This window comes from Pleurodeles waltl, chromosome 12, assembly GCF_031143425.1.
Source record: "Pleurodeles waltl isolate 20211129_DDA chromosome 12, aPleWal1.hap1.20221129, whole genome shotgun sequence".
NCBI lineage: Eukaryota > Metazoa > Chordata > Amphibia > Caudata > Salamandridae > Pleurodeles > Pleurodeles waltl.
Genome location: NC_090451.1, coordinates 630,405,112 through 630,422,210, shown reverse-complemented (window position 1 = coordinate 630,422,210; position 17,099 = coordinate 630,405,112). Strand labels below are relative to the sequence as shown.

General features: G+C 46.5%; 1 pseudogene; it reads left to right on the top strand.

The window, feature by feature from the left end:
• Nucleotides 1–564: 564 nt before the first annotated feature.
• The window catches only part of LOC138267164 (extracellular calcium-sensing receptor-like), a 43,949-nt pseudogene continuing 27,414 nt past the window's right edge, over nt 565–17,099 (top strand).

Here is a 17,099-nt window from a genome sequence, read left to right as displayed (position 1 = left end):
TTAGTAAAGGCAAGCGTTACCTGCGCTTTAAAACAAATGATGTGCGAGGGGGACTATGGGGATATGAGGGGCACTTTTGCTGGGTGGTACTGAGGAAATTAGAAGAGGAGGTAATGGGAGGCAGAGCACCAAAAATGACTGTCACACTGGGTGCCACCAGCGCTAAAGGCTGTGATGATGGGTATGTGGTAAGGTGAAGTAATATTGGGGGTTATTACAACTTTGGAGGAGGTGTTAATCTGTCCCAAAAGTGACAGTAAAGTGACGGATATACCACCAGCCGTATTACGAGTCCATTATATCCTATGGAACTCGTAATACGGCTGGTGGTATATCCGTCACATTTGGGACGGATTAACACCTCCTCCAAAGTTGTAATAACCCCCATTGTGTCTTTTTTTATTTTTTCAGTGTCTTCAGAGAATCTGCCAAATCGGAGAAGAAGCGAAGGTAAGGTGACGACATTTCCTATTGGACACACAAACACACCCACAAGCAATTTTGTGACTATCTGCCTTCTACATAGGCTAGTAATTTAGAGGGACAGTTTAGCCAGTAGCAGAGATGGCGTCTTGTTGGATGACTGCTGCTCAAGCCCTAATTCAGGTTATGGAGGACAGTTCTAATGTAGAATCACAGACTGAGACAGCAGATACTGAGACAGCATCTGAGGGAGAGGACAATGGGGCAGAATCTTGGAGTGATTTTTCAGTCGCCGGAGTCCCATCCGACGACACCTCTTCCAGTGATTCTGAAGGAGACAATGACGACAGCCATGCTGTCCATTCGCAAGCACTATCTGTGAGTCGGGACAACGTTGGGTTAGCTGAACCCAGAGAGCAGGTGCATGCGGCCACAAGCACAGAGAGAGTGCTCTCTTGGCAGCCCCCCTGTTTAGTTCAGCCCCAAATTCCACCTGTTACTGGTGATGATGGATGTAAAGTCGATACAGCTAACTTTTTGCCAGTCTACTACATCCATCTATTTTTGGATGTTGACTTCCTTCAGGAAATTGTGCAGCAAACAAATTTGTGTGCAGACCAATTTCTGAGGGAGCATGGAGGCACTCTAGGGCCCCGTTCTAGGGCACACCAGTTGACTCCCACTTAGCTGGCGGAATTGAAGATATTTTTGGGCCTTACGCTCAAAATGGGGTTAGTGCAGAAACCCACACCTTGCAGTCCTACTGGACGACTTGCACGGTTTGGGTAACCCCCATCTTCGCACCATACATGAGCAGAGATCGTTTTTTGCTACTGCAGCGCATGCTGCATTTCAGTGACAATTCTGCTGCATTGACCCGGGACCATCCAGACCATGACAGGTTGTTCAAAATTCGGCCTGTCGTGGAACATTTGTCTGCCAGGTTTCCAGAGATCTATACTCCTGGAAAGAATATAGCAGTCGATGAGTCCTTGATCCTGTACAAAGGACGGCTGCTCTTTAGACAGTACATTGCGAGCAAAAGAGCTCGCTATGGCATAAAGCTGTACATGCTGTGTGAGAGCTCTTCTGGCTATGTGTGCAGCTTGAGAGTGTATACAGGGAAAGATTCTACCCTAAACCCGGTAGGTTGCCCTCCTGCGTTTTGGGTTACAGGTAAGATTGTATGGAACTTGTCCAGCCACTTTTTCACAAAGGTTATAACCTTTATGTGGACTATTTCTATACAGGAGTAGAGCTGTTCAGTGAGCTCTGCAAAGCTGGCACTGTGGCCTGCCTACAGTTTGTTGTAACCTCAAAGGATTCCCGCAGGAGCTTGTTTGCAAGAAGCTCCAGAAATCCCAGAGTACTGCATTGCGTTCTAACCAACTGCTCGCAGTCAAGTTCTTTGATAGGTGTGATGTATACATGCTCACTACAATTCATAACAAGAGCACTTCCCCCATCACGGTTTGGGCTCAGATGGCCGAAGTCCACAAGCCCATCTGTATACTTGATTACAATAAGCACATGGGTCGAGTGGACAAGAACGACCAGGTTCTTCAACCATACAATGCGTGTCGTAAAACTCACACTTGGTACAAGAAACTGTTTACCCACCTGATTCAGATGGCAACATACAATGTGTATGTTGTTTACCGTCAGACAACCACAGGAAGACTCATGACTTTCCTTGACTTCCAGTTGTCTGTAATTGAAAGCCTCACTGCTGTTACAGAAGCAGCAGCAGCCTCTACCTCATATGTTCTGGAGGATGTGGCCAGGCTGCAAGAGCGACACTTTGCTGATCGCATTCCTAAAACACCCAAAAAGGATCATCCATGTCTCGCTGTAAAGTGTGCTCGAGGCATGGAAAGCGGCAGGCGAGTTGGTATTACTGTCCCCAGTATCCATCACAACCATGCCTCTGTATTTCTACTTGCTTTACGTTGTATCATACTAAAGCAAAGTTCTGGGAAATCGACTGAGGTTGAGCTGCCGTTGGGTAATCCTTTCAGTGACAGTGCATGGATACTGCACGTCCATGGGCCACTGCTTCGTTAGGCAAGGAGCCACAGAATTGTACTTAATCATGGACTTCCTTATGGACTGCTTGAGAGCTAAATCCACCGTCAGAACGTGGAAGGTGTTCTGTTCAATTAACGTGCATTATATTCCCCCTACTGCATATACTAGTGGACAGAACATATGCCACATTGTCACGGAGTACCCTTTCTTCACCAGCATGTCTACCTTAGTTTCAACGGTAGATATGCTCACTAAGTTTGTGGAATCGCTTTGTATGGCATACTTGGACACCCCCAACTTGCATCCACAAACTAGTATCAAGACTCTGATGAGAACAGAGACATGAATGGGTAAGGAAAGCTTATGGTAGGCGTGCCTTCACAGGGATATGGCACAGGTAGAAGACAGATAGTAAAGGTAGTACAGATGTACATCATCTACACCTATGGATTCAAACCCATTGGTGCCACCCCAGCACTGAAGGAGAATGACTTGTATAGGTCAGTGTTTGACCTACTTTTCATGTTCATCCTCCATCAGAACTCAGTTTGCTTTATAAGTGCATTACAGTCACAGCACTGCACATAATGTTGGCTGGGGCATATGCTATGTTCTCATGGACTCCCCTGTGTGCCAAACACTACCCTTTTTCATAGTCTATGACCTTCTCTTTAGGGAACATCACGAGAAATCCCCTGCATGTCTCCCTTAGTTTCAAAGGTAGATATGCCTACTCAGTTTGAGGAATCACTTTGTACGGCATACTAGGACACCCCCAACTTGCATCCACAAACTGGAAGGAGTTGGATTTAGCACAGTGAGTGCGTTAAAGGCGCATGAAAAACATGTCTTCCTGAGCCTCCGGTGGCTGCCACAGGAGTCATTAGTAAACGTTTGTTAGGCATGCATTTGGTAATGTTAAGGAAGAAGGAGGCAGTTTTGACAGGTGGTAAAATGTAGTCAAACGTATTCCGTTCTGTGGTGTGTGAATGTGATGGGCCCTTGTCTGGCAGTGGTAAGTTAATGTGAGTGCAGTGATTGGTTGGATTGGGCCAGTGGGCGGTGGTATGAAAGGGTTGTTTGTTGTGCATGAATGCGGTGTGAATGGACCATAAATAGGTTGGTGCCTGGACGCGGCTTTATGGCCCACCTTCAGAAGGCTTGGTTTCAATATTCAGATACTTTGATAAGTAATCATGCTTTGAAACCATAATTTCTGGAGGTGCTAAAACCAACCAATGTGAGTGGTGGGTTAACTTTAACAAACTAGTACCAGGGAAGTCCAAGGGTGCAGCACGTGCATGGCTCTCACCAGTTTTCCTTCACCCAGAATCCCCTTGAAATCACAAAATGCATGGTCTGACTACAAATGTGCTTGTGAATGTTGTATAAATGCAGAAGGTAACACTCCACACCGGCTAGCATGCACTCACGCAACTTTCTCATGCTGTGAGGTGGCAGTAACTAATTGGTGATGCTGTCGGAATTTGGATGCCATAAACTCTGTTATCTTTTGGATTGCATTTGGTAGTTAAATCATACCTTTAAATGATGCCAGAGATTAGATGGCCACTCACACATAGCAAAACTCCAGTTCTGTGCTGTGTAAATGCTCAGGCCCGAATGCGTACCGCTTTATGTGGTGTGGGGCAGTAAACCAAAACTGATAGCCACATATCTTTGTCCCAGGTGGTAGAGGTCTTGGTTGCTATATGGATCAACATTTTGGTGGAGTTACGTTACAGAAGTTGTTTGTCCTTCCAAGGGTTGGGAATGTTACTGTTTGAGACAGCAGATGCTGTTTATGGTCTCATTGCTTCTGAGTGGAGTTGGTAGGAAACTGGAAATAAACTGGTGTCATTAGCATTCATTTGAAAACCATACTGCTGGATGATGTAGAACTTAGCCAGTTGTCGATTGGCTTTATTAAACAAAAGGTGATATAGTTTGAGCCTTGTGGGACATCGCACCTTTGTGCATGTAAGTGAAGCCAACTGGTCGCTGTCCTGATAAAGCCGACTCCCTCTAGGTGTGTTATTAAGGTGGTATGGTCGATGGATGGAAGGCTGCATAGAAATATATGCATTATTTGACATAGTCCTCTCCGAGATTGCATTTAGTAGCACATGAGGAGTCATCTGTATCTATCATTGCTGTTTTCTTGTATTAATGTGCATTGATGCTTTTTTTCTTTTGCAAAGAGGAAAGCAACTTAGATGCTGGTGGCAAAATGTCATTTTGGTATGCATTTTCTTCTGCTTACAAGAAATTAATGTATGTTGAAAAGAAGGCTTGGAAATTAAATGCCAACACACGTGACAATGACATTATTGATGGCATAACTAAATATACAGCATTATTTCTTTGTTTTGATATTTGTTGTTATTTAATTATGTTGTGGTGTAAATTATTGCTATTTATTAGTCATGCCTCGTGCTAAACTGAAGGGAGGGAATTAAATTAAATGAAAAATAATTTAAAAGAAAAACAAAAAAAACACATACCTTACTGCTGCTCCGCTCCGCCGTCTCCTTGCTGCAGGCAGACACAGGCTCCCAGACTGCCCTGCCCCTATCTGCTTAGAGCAGTGTCAGGATTGGCTGGGATCGCCCAGCCAGTGCACTCCTAGGCAGACTGGGAGCCTGTACCCATAGGGCCCAATATTATCCAATGAGGAATTTCACGGTGGTTCACAACCACCTACTGCCACAGCGCACAACGTCAGCAGAATTACCGCACTTCCACCTGTCCCTCCACACAGGACAGGTGGTCGCCATGTCAGAGGGGGGTGAACAGGCCTATCGATAATTGCTGGGATACAGGATAAATAGCCACATACTTTTAAATTACACTGTCCCAAAACATGATTGCATGATGTGGACTGCTGTTGTGGTATAGTTGTTCAAATTGTGACAGCGTATTCACTCTTGTGTCCCTTAGATACCTACCGCTGCGGATGAATAGGAGATGGAGACATACCCCCGCATGCAGCCCCCTTGTGGACTTAGCTATACTGGAGGATAGGCACAAAATACTCACCTATAGACTGGACAGGGCCACAATCACAGAGCTGTGTACCCAGTTGGAGCCCGACCTGATCTCAGCTATCCTTCATCCGACTGGGATCCCCCGTCTTGTGCAGGTTCTAGCAGTGATTCATTTCCTGGCAACAGGTTCTTTCCAAGTGGCAGGGGGCTTGGCAGCAGGAATGTCACAGCCAATGTTCTCAACCGTGCTGGCAAGAGTCTTGTCTGCCCTGGTAAAACATATGTGCAGCTACATTTCTTTCCCCTAGGTGGGAGATTTGGCCACTGTGAAGGCCAGATTTTATGCAATGGGACATATCCCCAATATTATTGGGGTGATTGATGGTACACATATTGCGTTTGTCCCCCCCGGCAGAATGAACAGGTGTAAAGGAATGGTATGAATTTCCACTCCATGAATGTGCAGATGGTGTGCCTGGTGGACCAGTACATCTCCAACGTCAATGTTAAATATCCTGGGTCAGTGCATGATGCCTTTGTCCTGAGGAATAGCAGCATCCCAAATGTAATGGCCCAACTACAGAGGCACAGGGTGTGGCTTATAGGTGAGCCTTGGTCCCCACCCAGTGTATGTTGGTGTATGCCTCTGCTGTTAGCCAAATAGGATAGTGTGTGGCTAAATGTTGTCACTCGATACTTGTAGGTGATTCTGGCTACCCAAACCTATTGTGGCCGCTGACCCCTGTGAGGAATGCCAGGACAAGGACTGAAGAACGTTATAATGAGGCACATGGGCGAACCAGAAGGATAATTGAGAGGATCTTCGGTCTCCTGAAGGCCAGGTTCAGGTGCCTCCATCTGACAGGTGGATCCCTGTGCTATTACCCGAGAAGGTCTGCCAGATAGTAGTGGCATGCTGCATGTTGCACAACCTGGCCCTCAGACGCCATGTACCTTTTCTGCAGGAGGAGGAGACTGGAGATGCCCCTGTGGCAGCAGTGGACCCTGAGGACAGTAAGGATGAGGAGGCAGAGGATGAGGATGTGAACAACAGAACATTAGTGATCCGTCAGTACTTCCAATGACACACAGGTGAGACAGTACAGCTTCACATTTTTATGACTATTGTTGTATTCTGTGTGACAGTGGCATGCTGGCATTACCCACTTGTTACCTCTACTTACTGTTACCTATGGATTATCATTTTACAGATGTTGGTGATATGACAACAATGTCATGGTGTGATAACTACAGCCAGCAACAGGTCATTCATTCTATGCTCTCACTATGTACAGTTCATTTGCAATGGATGTAGCTGTTTCAATCAATACAAATTTGCAATACATGAAATACTAGTTGTCGAGTTTTATCCAAGGGTATTTATTGTGGTGCTACAAAATAGAGGGGAAAGTGCAATGGAATGGGGTGATGATAGAGGAAAGTCCAGGGTATTTTTCCAGTATGTTTGTAGCACAGGTGCAGTGTCCAAGGGGACATAGGAAGAGGAGCAATGGCAATTCAGGGTGGACAAGGTGACTGAGTGGGACACAGGTGGGACAATCAGGAAAGTCTAATTTCCTGGCTGTGGTCTTGGCAAGTGTCTCTGGCTTCTGTCTGGGTTGCAGGGAACGCTTATGGGGTGGTTCACCTTCTGCAGGGGGAGGGATGCTGGTGGTCTGTGGGTCCTGTGGTGGGGCATCCTGGCCACTAGCGGCAGCGGAAGTGGAGGGCTGTTCAGTTTACTGGCTAGTGGTAGGGACCGGTTGATGTGCTGTTGCCTCCCTCATGATGTTGGCCATGTTTGCCAGCACCCCTGCTAAGGAGATCAGGGTGGTGTTAATGTCCTGAAAGTCCTCCCTGATCACCTGATACTGTTCCTCCTACAGCCGCTTGTTCTTCTGCACGTTGTCAATGGTCTGGCCTATCGTGTCCTGGGAATGTTGGTAGGCCCTCAGGATCTCGGAGAGTGCCTCCTGGAGAGTCGATTCCCTGCTCCTGTCCTCCCCCTGGCAGACAGCAGTCCTCCCAGTGTCCCTGTTGGCCCGTGCCTCTGTCCCTTGAACGGTGTGCCCACTGCCACTGACCCCAGGTCCCTGATTGTCTTGTGGGCGATGTATGGCCTGGGGTCCCGGTACAGGTGGGCACACTGTTGATTGATGTATCCTGGGGACAGAGGTGTGGGTACATTGAGTGGGTGCTGTGGCGTTGGTTCCTAATGGGGGAGGCTCTGTGGTGGTCTGTGAGTGGGCTTGGGTGACCGGCTGTCCAGTGGTCCCTGATGGGCCAGGTAGGTCCTTCAGATCCAGAAGTCCAGAGCTACTGTCATCACTGGGTGCCTCTTCTGTTGGGGAACTGGATAGTGGTGGCACCTCCTCTCCACTAACATTGGCTGGGGTACCTGTGGGGATGTAAGTGATGTATTATCCTTCAAGTGTATGACATTTGTACTTCCCTAGCTTCCCTTCTATGGTTGGTGTTGCCCTGCCAGCTTTTGCTCGTGTGTGGTGATGTATTGTGAGATTGTTAGTTTCCCTATGCTGTGCATGCTTTAGTGATGGGTGTCCATACAGGTCTGTCCGCAGACGTTTCCTGACCTTCCACAGGAGAAGACCTACACTGCATGTGCTGCTGTGACCTGTGTCTGGAACCTACCATGGCCGATGTGACCAGTGAATGGTCCCCAGCCTTCACTTCGGAGGAATTGGAGGGACTGGTGGATGGGGTCCTACCCTAGTACGGTCTGCTGTATGGGCCTCCAGACCAACAGGTGAGTACACTGTGGGCACGATGCATGTGGCATGGATGCATGGAGATGTGTGTGAATGCATCGTGTAAGGGTGGGTGTGGGGATTGTCTGTTGGCGGTGTACATGTTGGGAGCTGGCCTATGTGTGTGCCAATGGGGATGGGATCGGGTATGGTGGGCCATGTGTGTGACAGGCTGATTGTTTGTTTAATGGAGTTCTCCTGTATGTATTACCTCTGCAGGTCAGTGCCTTTCAAAAGAAGGGATTATGGCATGCCATCGCCAAGGACGTGAGGACCCTGGGGGCCTATAGAAGGTGGAGCACCCACTTTCGGAAACGGTGGGAGGACCTGAGACACTGGGCACGGAAGGCAATGGAGGCCCAGGTGGGGATGGCCTCCCAACCAGGAAGGGGTGCCCGTCAGACCCTGACCCCCCTGATGGCCTGCATACTGGCGGTAGCGTACCCTGAGCTGGATGGGCGCTTGAGGGAATCACAGCAGCCACAGGGGGGGTGAGTACAGTGGGTATCATTACAACTTATGGCTGGTGGGGTGGTATTTGGGTGGTGGTTGTGTGTTAGTGGGTGCCCCTAAGGCCAGGCCGGACATTGCAGCGTGGGTCCTCTGAAGGGTAGCATAGCAAATACAGGTAACTTAGCTTGTTAGTATTCACTTCTAGGCAGGACTACGTGGGTCCCAGGTGTGATGCAGTTGGCGGTGTCTGCTCCCCTCATGTCTTGGTGACTAGCCATTTCGCTGGTAGTGCAATGCATAGTGTGTAGGCCTGTTCCCTCTGTGTGAGGGTGCTGTGTACACCAACAGTGGTGTTGGTGCAGTCATTGACCTATTGTATCCTTTGTCTCTCTCTCCCCTTTTTTGTTTTGTCATCCTGTCCTTGTGTCCATTAGCATCATCTGGCGGAGGAGCAGGGGCACCGGCAACAGAGGGAGCTGCATCCCACAGGACCCTGGAAGCAGAGTCCACCGACACCGAGAGAACAAGTGGGACAGAGGGTGAGGGGAGCACCATGGCAGATATTGGAGGGGACAACACAGACTCTGATACCTCCTCTGATGGGAGCTCCCTGGTGGTGGCGGACACCTCTGTGACCACCCCAGCTGCAGGTACAGCCGCCACCCCCCATACCAGCACCGCCCTCCAAGTAGCCCCTCAGCGAGTTGCCCGTGTCTGCTCACCCAGGAGGGTGGGCATCTCCTTCGCCCCAGGCACATCAGGTCCTGCCCCAGTAAGCCCTGCTGCCCTGAGTGAGGAGGCTAGTGACCTCCTGAGATCCATCTCTGTAGGGCAGCCAACCATTGTGAATGCCATCCAGGGGCTGGCATCCCAGATGCAGCAATGCAATGCATTCCTGAGGGCATTCATGGTGGTTTGGCGGCCCAACAAAGGATTCAGGCTCTGGCCTCCTCTCTGATGGCAGCCATTGTCCCTGTTTCTACCGTCCCCCCTCCAACTTCCACTTCCCAGTCCCGTTCTCCTCAACCCCAACCCATCCCAAGCACACATACAGACGAGCATGCACACAGGGCAACACACAAGAGTGGCACAGCCAAACACAAGCACCACACTTCATCCCACAGGCACTCACACAAACACCATACCATTGCAGACACGACAACATCCACTGTCTCCACCTCCTCCTCCTGCTCCACCTCCCTCCCAGTCATGTCCACACTCACACCTGCATGCACTACATCTACATTCACTATCAGCATCACCACACCAAGCAGAACACACACCTCACTGGCAGACACCTCCACAACAGCCATGCACGCCTCCCCTGTGTCCTCTCCCACCGTGTCTGTCCCCCCAAAGGACACAAACGCAAACGCTCTGACACCCAACAGCCATCCACCTCACATCAGCATACAGCCCATGCACCTGCACCAAAATCCAGCAGACATAGACCTCCAACAACCACCACTCCCATTACTCCTCCCTCCCGCCCCAATGCCCCTAAAAACCTTCACTTTCCCAAATTGACCTCTTCCCTACCCCCGTCCTGCACGTATGGGCAGGGTACCAAGGACACAGCCCAGCATCTCAGCCAAGCAGTCCACTGGGACAGTGGTAGCACCACCTACTCGTGGTGGTAAGGATAGCAACCCTACGACATTGAAGGGGAAGGAGCCAGCACCAACAGGGATGAAAGGGAAGAGTCCTAAGGGGAAGGGGAAGGAGCCTGCACCATCTGTGAAGAAGGGGGAAGGAGCCTGCACCAGCTGTGAAGAAGGGGAAGCAGCCTGCACCAACAGGCAGAGAGGGGAACAGCCCATCCGCCCCTGCCAGGAAGGGTAAGGGATCCCCGAACCATGAACAGGAGGTGACAAGGCACTCTACGCCGGCCAAAGCTGTCAGGCTAACACCGCCACCACCACCAGCTGTCACGTGACCCCCACCGCCAGCTGTTGATGTGTAGCCATCAGTGAGTGCAGGGGCTGCCCAGGAGCCTCCTCCAACCTCCACCACAGTGCAGCCATCACTGTCGGAGGACGCTGTGTAGTCCACTCTCCAGGGGCTACTGTGCGGGCTGCCCCCTCCATTACCAGTGGGCAAGTCACCCACTTGAGAGACTGTGGCCTTGCACTCCCCAGGATAAAACTATGGGCATTTTGCCCCCTCCAGAACCAGTGGGCTTTTTCCTGCATCTGGCTGAGGTGCCCACCTATTTGCAAACTGATGCCCTTGCAGTGTACTATCCAGATGTGGTCAGGATTCTAGTTGAGCCTTAGACTGTGCCCTGTGGCCATGTGGGCCCTTTGAACATTGGACCTGGCAGTTTCCCTTTGTGTACATGTGTACATATCTGTTTCATTGAAAAATCAAATTATTAATTTTGAATTTGATCTGATTACAATCATGTTAGTCTATTCCTGTTGTCCTTGCATTATTCTGCTGTTTTTCGGGGACGATTGTTTTTCGTGTGCAGCTGGTTGGGGGTATGGTGTGTGTGTGTGTGTCGGGTGTGTGTCGTGCATGTGTGTGTCACTATTGTTTTCCTCCCACCCTCCCTTGTGTGCTAGGCGGCTGTAGATAACGTAGAAGATCATCGGGAAAACTTGCAGTTCGGGTTCCATGGCGGCGTGGTTCTCCTCTGTGTCTCCAATGGTGAGTTCTTTCACTTCTGAGCTCTGTTTCCGCCAGGCTTTTGTTGGCGTTGGTACTGCCCCGGAAAAGGTGGCGGATTGCAGGGTCAAAATATGGTGAGCAGCATTTTGTCTCCCGCCTGGCTGTTGGCGGCTACTGACGTGGTGGCTGTTGTTTCCTCCATGGCGGTTGGTGTGGTACATTGGCTGTCTATAGGAGTCATCACCGCCATGGTCATAACTTGACGGTACTTACTGTCAGCCTGTTGACGGTATTACCGCCACTTTATCACCCACCGCCAGGGTCGTAATGAGGGCCTTAGTGCCATAAATTCCATAAAAGGTCTCTTTAACAATCATGTAGTTATACATGTATTATTTTCATATCATCCATAAATGAAGTACATGAAGCGACAAAATAACTTAAAAACATGAGTGATAAAGTGCAGACAATGCACTAAAAAAAGTTTGTAGTGTGCATGGCATAAAGAGATGAAAATAGTGTCAATCACGTGGTAGCCTGAAAACCAATAGTATATAATACAAATTCCAATGTTTTTCTTTACCAAGGTATCTGTTAATTATGTCAATGTTTGGACCCCAAATGTGACAGGGTCAGGACCTCTCCTAATGCCAGGTCCTGCACCAGCATACATACCTCTGAGCCAGCTGTGTATGGCCTTTAGTCGTACCCTCTGGTCCCTGGGAACAGGGCCTGGCCTTTTGACAGGATATGAGATAGTGTCAAAGTTTGCAATGTTTACTGTGAAAGGCCTTTCTTCATGCATAATGGTGCTGTGATTTTGTTGTTGTTTTAATTTCAGGATTTAAACAAAATCACTTCCATGAAACGTTTAAAAAAACGCAGGTTTATTCATGTATCATTTATCTGCTAATAGATGTGTGACAAAAAACAGAGGCCCATATTTATATGGAATGGTGTAGGCCAGTGCAGCAAATCTCTAATCTTTCACTCCAATTACAACTCCAATTACAACTCTGTCTTGAGTTGTAAAACACATTCAGATGGAACAAGCAGAGTTAATCCTAGTCATATAATGTCTTGCTCTATTATTCATAGAGCAGTTTGTAAATTCCATCGCTCACAAAAGTTAGTACTTTCCGTTCTCTTCAGGATCCAGTTTCATTTGCTTCTTTTTGTCTACATTGTTAAGAGGTCCATCGGGCTCTCTTAATTTATTTAATTTATATCTCAAGTTCCCAGACAGTAGAAGCACTTTTAGTTAAGTTGGGTCAACAAGAAAATAGGGGAAACGCCTTCTAAAAGTGCTCTGGGAAAATGAATATGTATTATGAGGTACTCCTTTGCATAACATTTGTTGTGCACTAAATGGGACTGGGCTGTTCCTGACACATTTCTAAATTATTCAGGTTGTCAGTGGTTGGGTTTTCTTGAATTCTATTTGGACGAGGAGTTGTGAAGTTGGTTAAAAATTGAATTATGATTTAGTAACATTTTCACTGTGGTGCACAATAACAATGTGGCTTTCTCTTTTTTATTAGCTTGGTAATTCTTCTGTTATTAGCAATGGGACAAAGAAGTCATATGAGATGACAATGTTCTTCCCAGTCTTAAGATGTCTCTCTCCTTCAGGTTTGCTTCCCTTGCAGTTTAGTATTACAGGATATGACAAGTGTCTAGAAAGAAATTTAAAGCCAAGTGGGATGGTCTGGCATAAAAATGAAAATAAAAAACATGAAGGGAGCAAGCCTGTAGTGTATCTTCAGCTGCAGGCTCTAACTTATTTGGTATAATTGGGAAAAGAAAGTCTAGACTCAATAAAATGACAATTACCAGTAATTGATTGGTTACATGACCTTTTGCTGAACATGTCCAGGCTGGCACTAGTTTCTGCTGAGGATGTAGATATTAGTTGTGCTTATTGCTGGGAAGGTGAAGGGTTACTCGAGGGCTATCATCTTGAAGGTTGGCTTGCCTACCACAGGATGTATGCAGAGTGCCAGGAAATGTTGGGCATGGTGTGTAGCAGTGTCTTCATTTGGATATATAGAGAATTACATTTTCGGTTGTCAGGATTATGGCTATTCCATTTATCTATTACAGGACATTTAGGGAAGATTTAAAAATTAATAACACAACATCAACCAAAACAAAGTTGCTGCCCTGGATTGTACCAGAAGAATACAGCGGTTCAGAGATATATTTACTAAAAATGGCCTGCTGAAACTCCCTTTCCATGCACTTGTGCACAAACAGGATGCCTAGCACCGCACACCATTGAACCATAGTGCATAGTTCTGTGCATGCTATCTAATTATAACTACTCTATCAGTACATCTTATGCTTATACAATTTTTAACATACAGGTACAGTGTGGCACTCATCCAGTGACTGAAATGTTTATAGAAATTTAACTTTTCTCCTGCTTTACCCCTGGTGGACGTGGCCCTCTCTGCAGGACAATCCCCAAACTTTTACCCTTAACCCTCCTGTTTTCTGAACCTGTTTGTGTAGGTTATTAGGATTCTGTAAACGTTTCCACTGCCAACCAGTGCTAAGGTGCTTGTACTCTCTCCTTTAAACATGGTAAAATTGTCTTACACCCAGTTGGCATATTTCATATATTTCTAAGTCCCAAGTAAAGTGGCAATACATGTAAATTAAATGCTTTTAGTGGGACTGCAGGACATATTGTGCCACCCACTGCCATTTTGACATGGCAGAATAAACTTTTTGCTAGGTCTAAACTTTTATCTTAAATATATATATATATATATATATATGTGTATATATATATTTCACTTGTAAGGTACGCCCTAAACAGCCCTTAGGGCAGGGTGCATTGTATCTAAAAAGTTGGGTATGTACTATTGCATGTCCTGATAGTGAACAACTCAAAAATGTGTTTTTCACTATTGCAAGGCGTGCCTCTCCCATGGGATAAAATTGGGTTACCTTATTACATTTATTAAATGATAACATTTGTGTGGGAGGGGGCAGGCTGGTCATGCTTGGTGTCTGATGAATTGCAATTTTAAACCCTCTTTAATGGTAAAGTCAGATCTTAAGTCACAATTCTTAAAATGCCACTTTTGGAGAGTTGACTTTTTCTTGTCCTAAACATTTGGTACCTGCAGCCTGTTGTTGAGTCACGTAATTAGATGTAGTTGGCAGTTGGGCTTTGTGTATTCTTCCTAGGCAGTATCACAAAGAAGGGTCAGGTGTTGGCATGATGGGAGATCTCTGACTTGATAGGATGGCAGAGCTGTCACCTACCACACTTGCACTTCAAAGTCAGTGGGCTCAGCTCACATACAAAGACTCCACACTGTGCCCCCAGATAGGCTGGGACCAGGGAGAGGGAAACTCAAGAAGCCTCTACCACTTCAAATTGGGCATCAGGTCTAAAAAGGGGACACTCATACCCACTCTTCAAAACACTCCTGGATCTCTGGATACTACAGAAGAAGGACACCTTGCTATCCTGCTGCTTGAGGCCTTTCCTGCTTGCTGAGTAGAACAGCTGGACCTGCTCCGATCCTAGGCTGATGTGGTTCCAAGGGTCAGCGGGCTGACGTCCTATTCTGAGCTACAGGAATATTACAGGGTCCATAGGCTTCTCTTCAACAGACCAGCTAAACCTGCTGCAACTGGACATGCAATTGAACCTGCCTGAGCCCTGCTTGACTCTGCTGGAGTGAGTTCCTGATTCGCAAGAGTTGTCCCTTGTGTCCTGGACCTTTGGTGTGGCATCAGTTGAGCTCCTGTTCAAGGAACAGCTGAAATCCTTAAGTTTTAGGTTCTTTGTGACCATGAACCAGCCCATTCACACCAAGATCTTGCATTATCACTGAGTGTCAACACAAAGGGCCTTCCACTAGAGAGGATGCCATTACCATGCTTTCTTTAATAGTGTGTCCGTTACAATGCATATGCCTTTACCATGCATGCATTTACCACACAATATTTTACCCCGAATATGCCTTTACCACTCATGCCTTTAAATGAAAATGTTAATATTTTGCAGATAAGTAAAGGAAAATGGATGCATGGTAAAGCTATTGCAAGGTAACGGCCACGTTGTAAAGACTGTTTCCCCAGAGGAACACGTGTTGTACATTTTAGTAAGTTTTGCTTGATTCGTTTGACCTAGACACAAATTTTGTTTTCCGTTTATACAGCAGGTGATGAATTATGTGGCAAATGCAGCAAATCTATAATAATGCCGAAAAGACGCAGCTGCAGAATCTTACAATTACAGTGGCCCTGCCTGTATGGCAGCTGTTCTGCTTTTAGGGAGGGGAGGAAGACAGAGTGGGAAAGAAGAAGCAAAGTATACAGCATTTCTTCTTATATTTGTATTTTATTTTTCAGAGAACAAATAAAGTGCAGCCATTCACCTTTATGCCTATGCATCCCTTCTGTCCCTCTTCAGCAAAACAATCTGGACTTTCAGACTTATGTTTAGCAAGCTTGTGAAAATTTAACTTCTCTGTTTTCTTAAAAATCCATCTTGCTGTTAAACTTACAATTTTCTATTATTGACTATTTTTCTGTAAACAAATCTATTTTGTGAAATATTGAAAGGTGCATTTTTCTCTTGCTGGAGAGTGGAGTAGTTGAATATGCTTATTGCCAACTGCCTTGTTTGTTCTGTGTATATTTTATGAATTAATTATTGTTGTTTGATTGGCCAAATGTATGCATTAGGTCTCGCCTACCAAACAGCTTTTAGCTGTCTAGTATGTGAAACTTACAATGGGCTTAGAACCCGCCCACTGCTTACCCATGTTTGGCTTTATTGTCAATGTAATTCATGACCTTCTTATTGGATTGCTAACCTTCCTCTTCTTGCATTTGTCTCTTCCCTGGAGCATAGCTTGTTTTGTTAACCATGCTTTGGATTTTCTGACTTGTATCCTTCAAATTCTCACATCACATTCAGGGAACCATTTTTGTATTTTTAATTTAGCACTCCATGACGCTGAAAATAATTTCTGTCTCTCTCCCTCTTGTGCCTCACCTGCACCAAATTCCTTCCTCCCACTCAGTGTTTTCATCATTGCTCATATTGCCTGAATTCACAGACCTTGGCATACAAAGGCTTTTATGGTGCTGGATGAGGGGCTGGCTGTTGCACTCACTCACCTGGCCCTTAAAGTAGCAAGTGTACATAACATGTCTGAAAAGTAGAAATCTCTTCTCATAGAGCCCATTAATCTATTGCCTGGGTGCAGCAAAATGCCTCTTTTCACATGATCACCTCCTTGTCATTTTGGACTGATGCTGTTGGATTTTTGACTCTGTGCACCAGGATTCTTCTAACCAGGGCCCGTGCATGGACTCTGACCCCTGAAGACATGTTATATTACCTACACTTCTAATCAAATTAGGCCTTAAATGCCATAAGGAGTGGTGTACGCTATTTAAATGTAGGACTTTTTAATTTTAAATGTAATTTAATTTTATTGTTAAACATGTCCTTACAGTGACAATGCACCAAAAGCTGTTAATACTGTGGCAGGCTTAGCTGTACCACAGGAAAGCAGTGAAGTACTTTTAGAAAAAATTTAATAAGTTATCTCCACTTGGGAGCCAGATAAAAAGTTAATTTTTTGACTTTTTAATATTTTTATTGAACATCCAAATCATTGTAAGGGAGGGTGAAGAACTCCGCTCCGCCGGCCGAGTTCACAGAGTTTTGCCACTCCGCCTGTAGTGCAGGGTTCGGCAAAAACTCTGGCAACCCCAGACGTAGCAGAGTTTGCTGGTGCGCTCTGAATCAGGAATCCCCCGGCCTGTAGAATGAGCACCTAACTTGACTTAT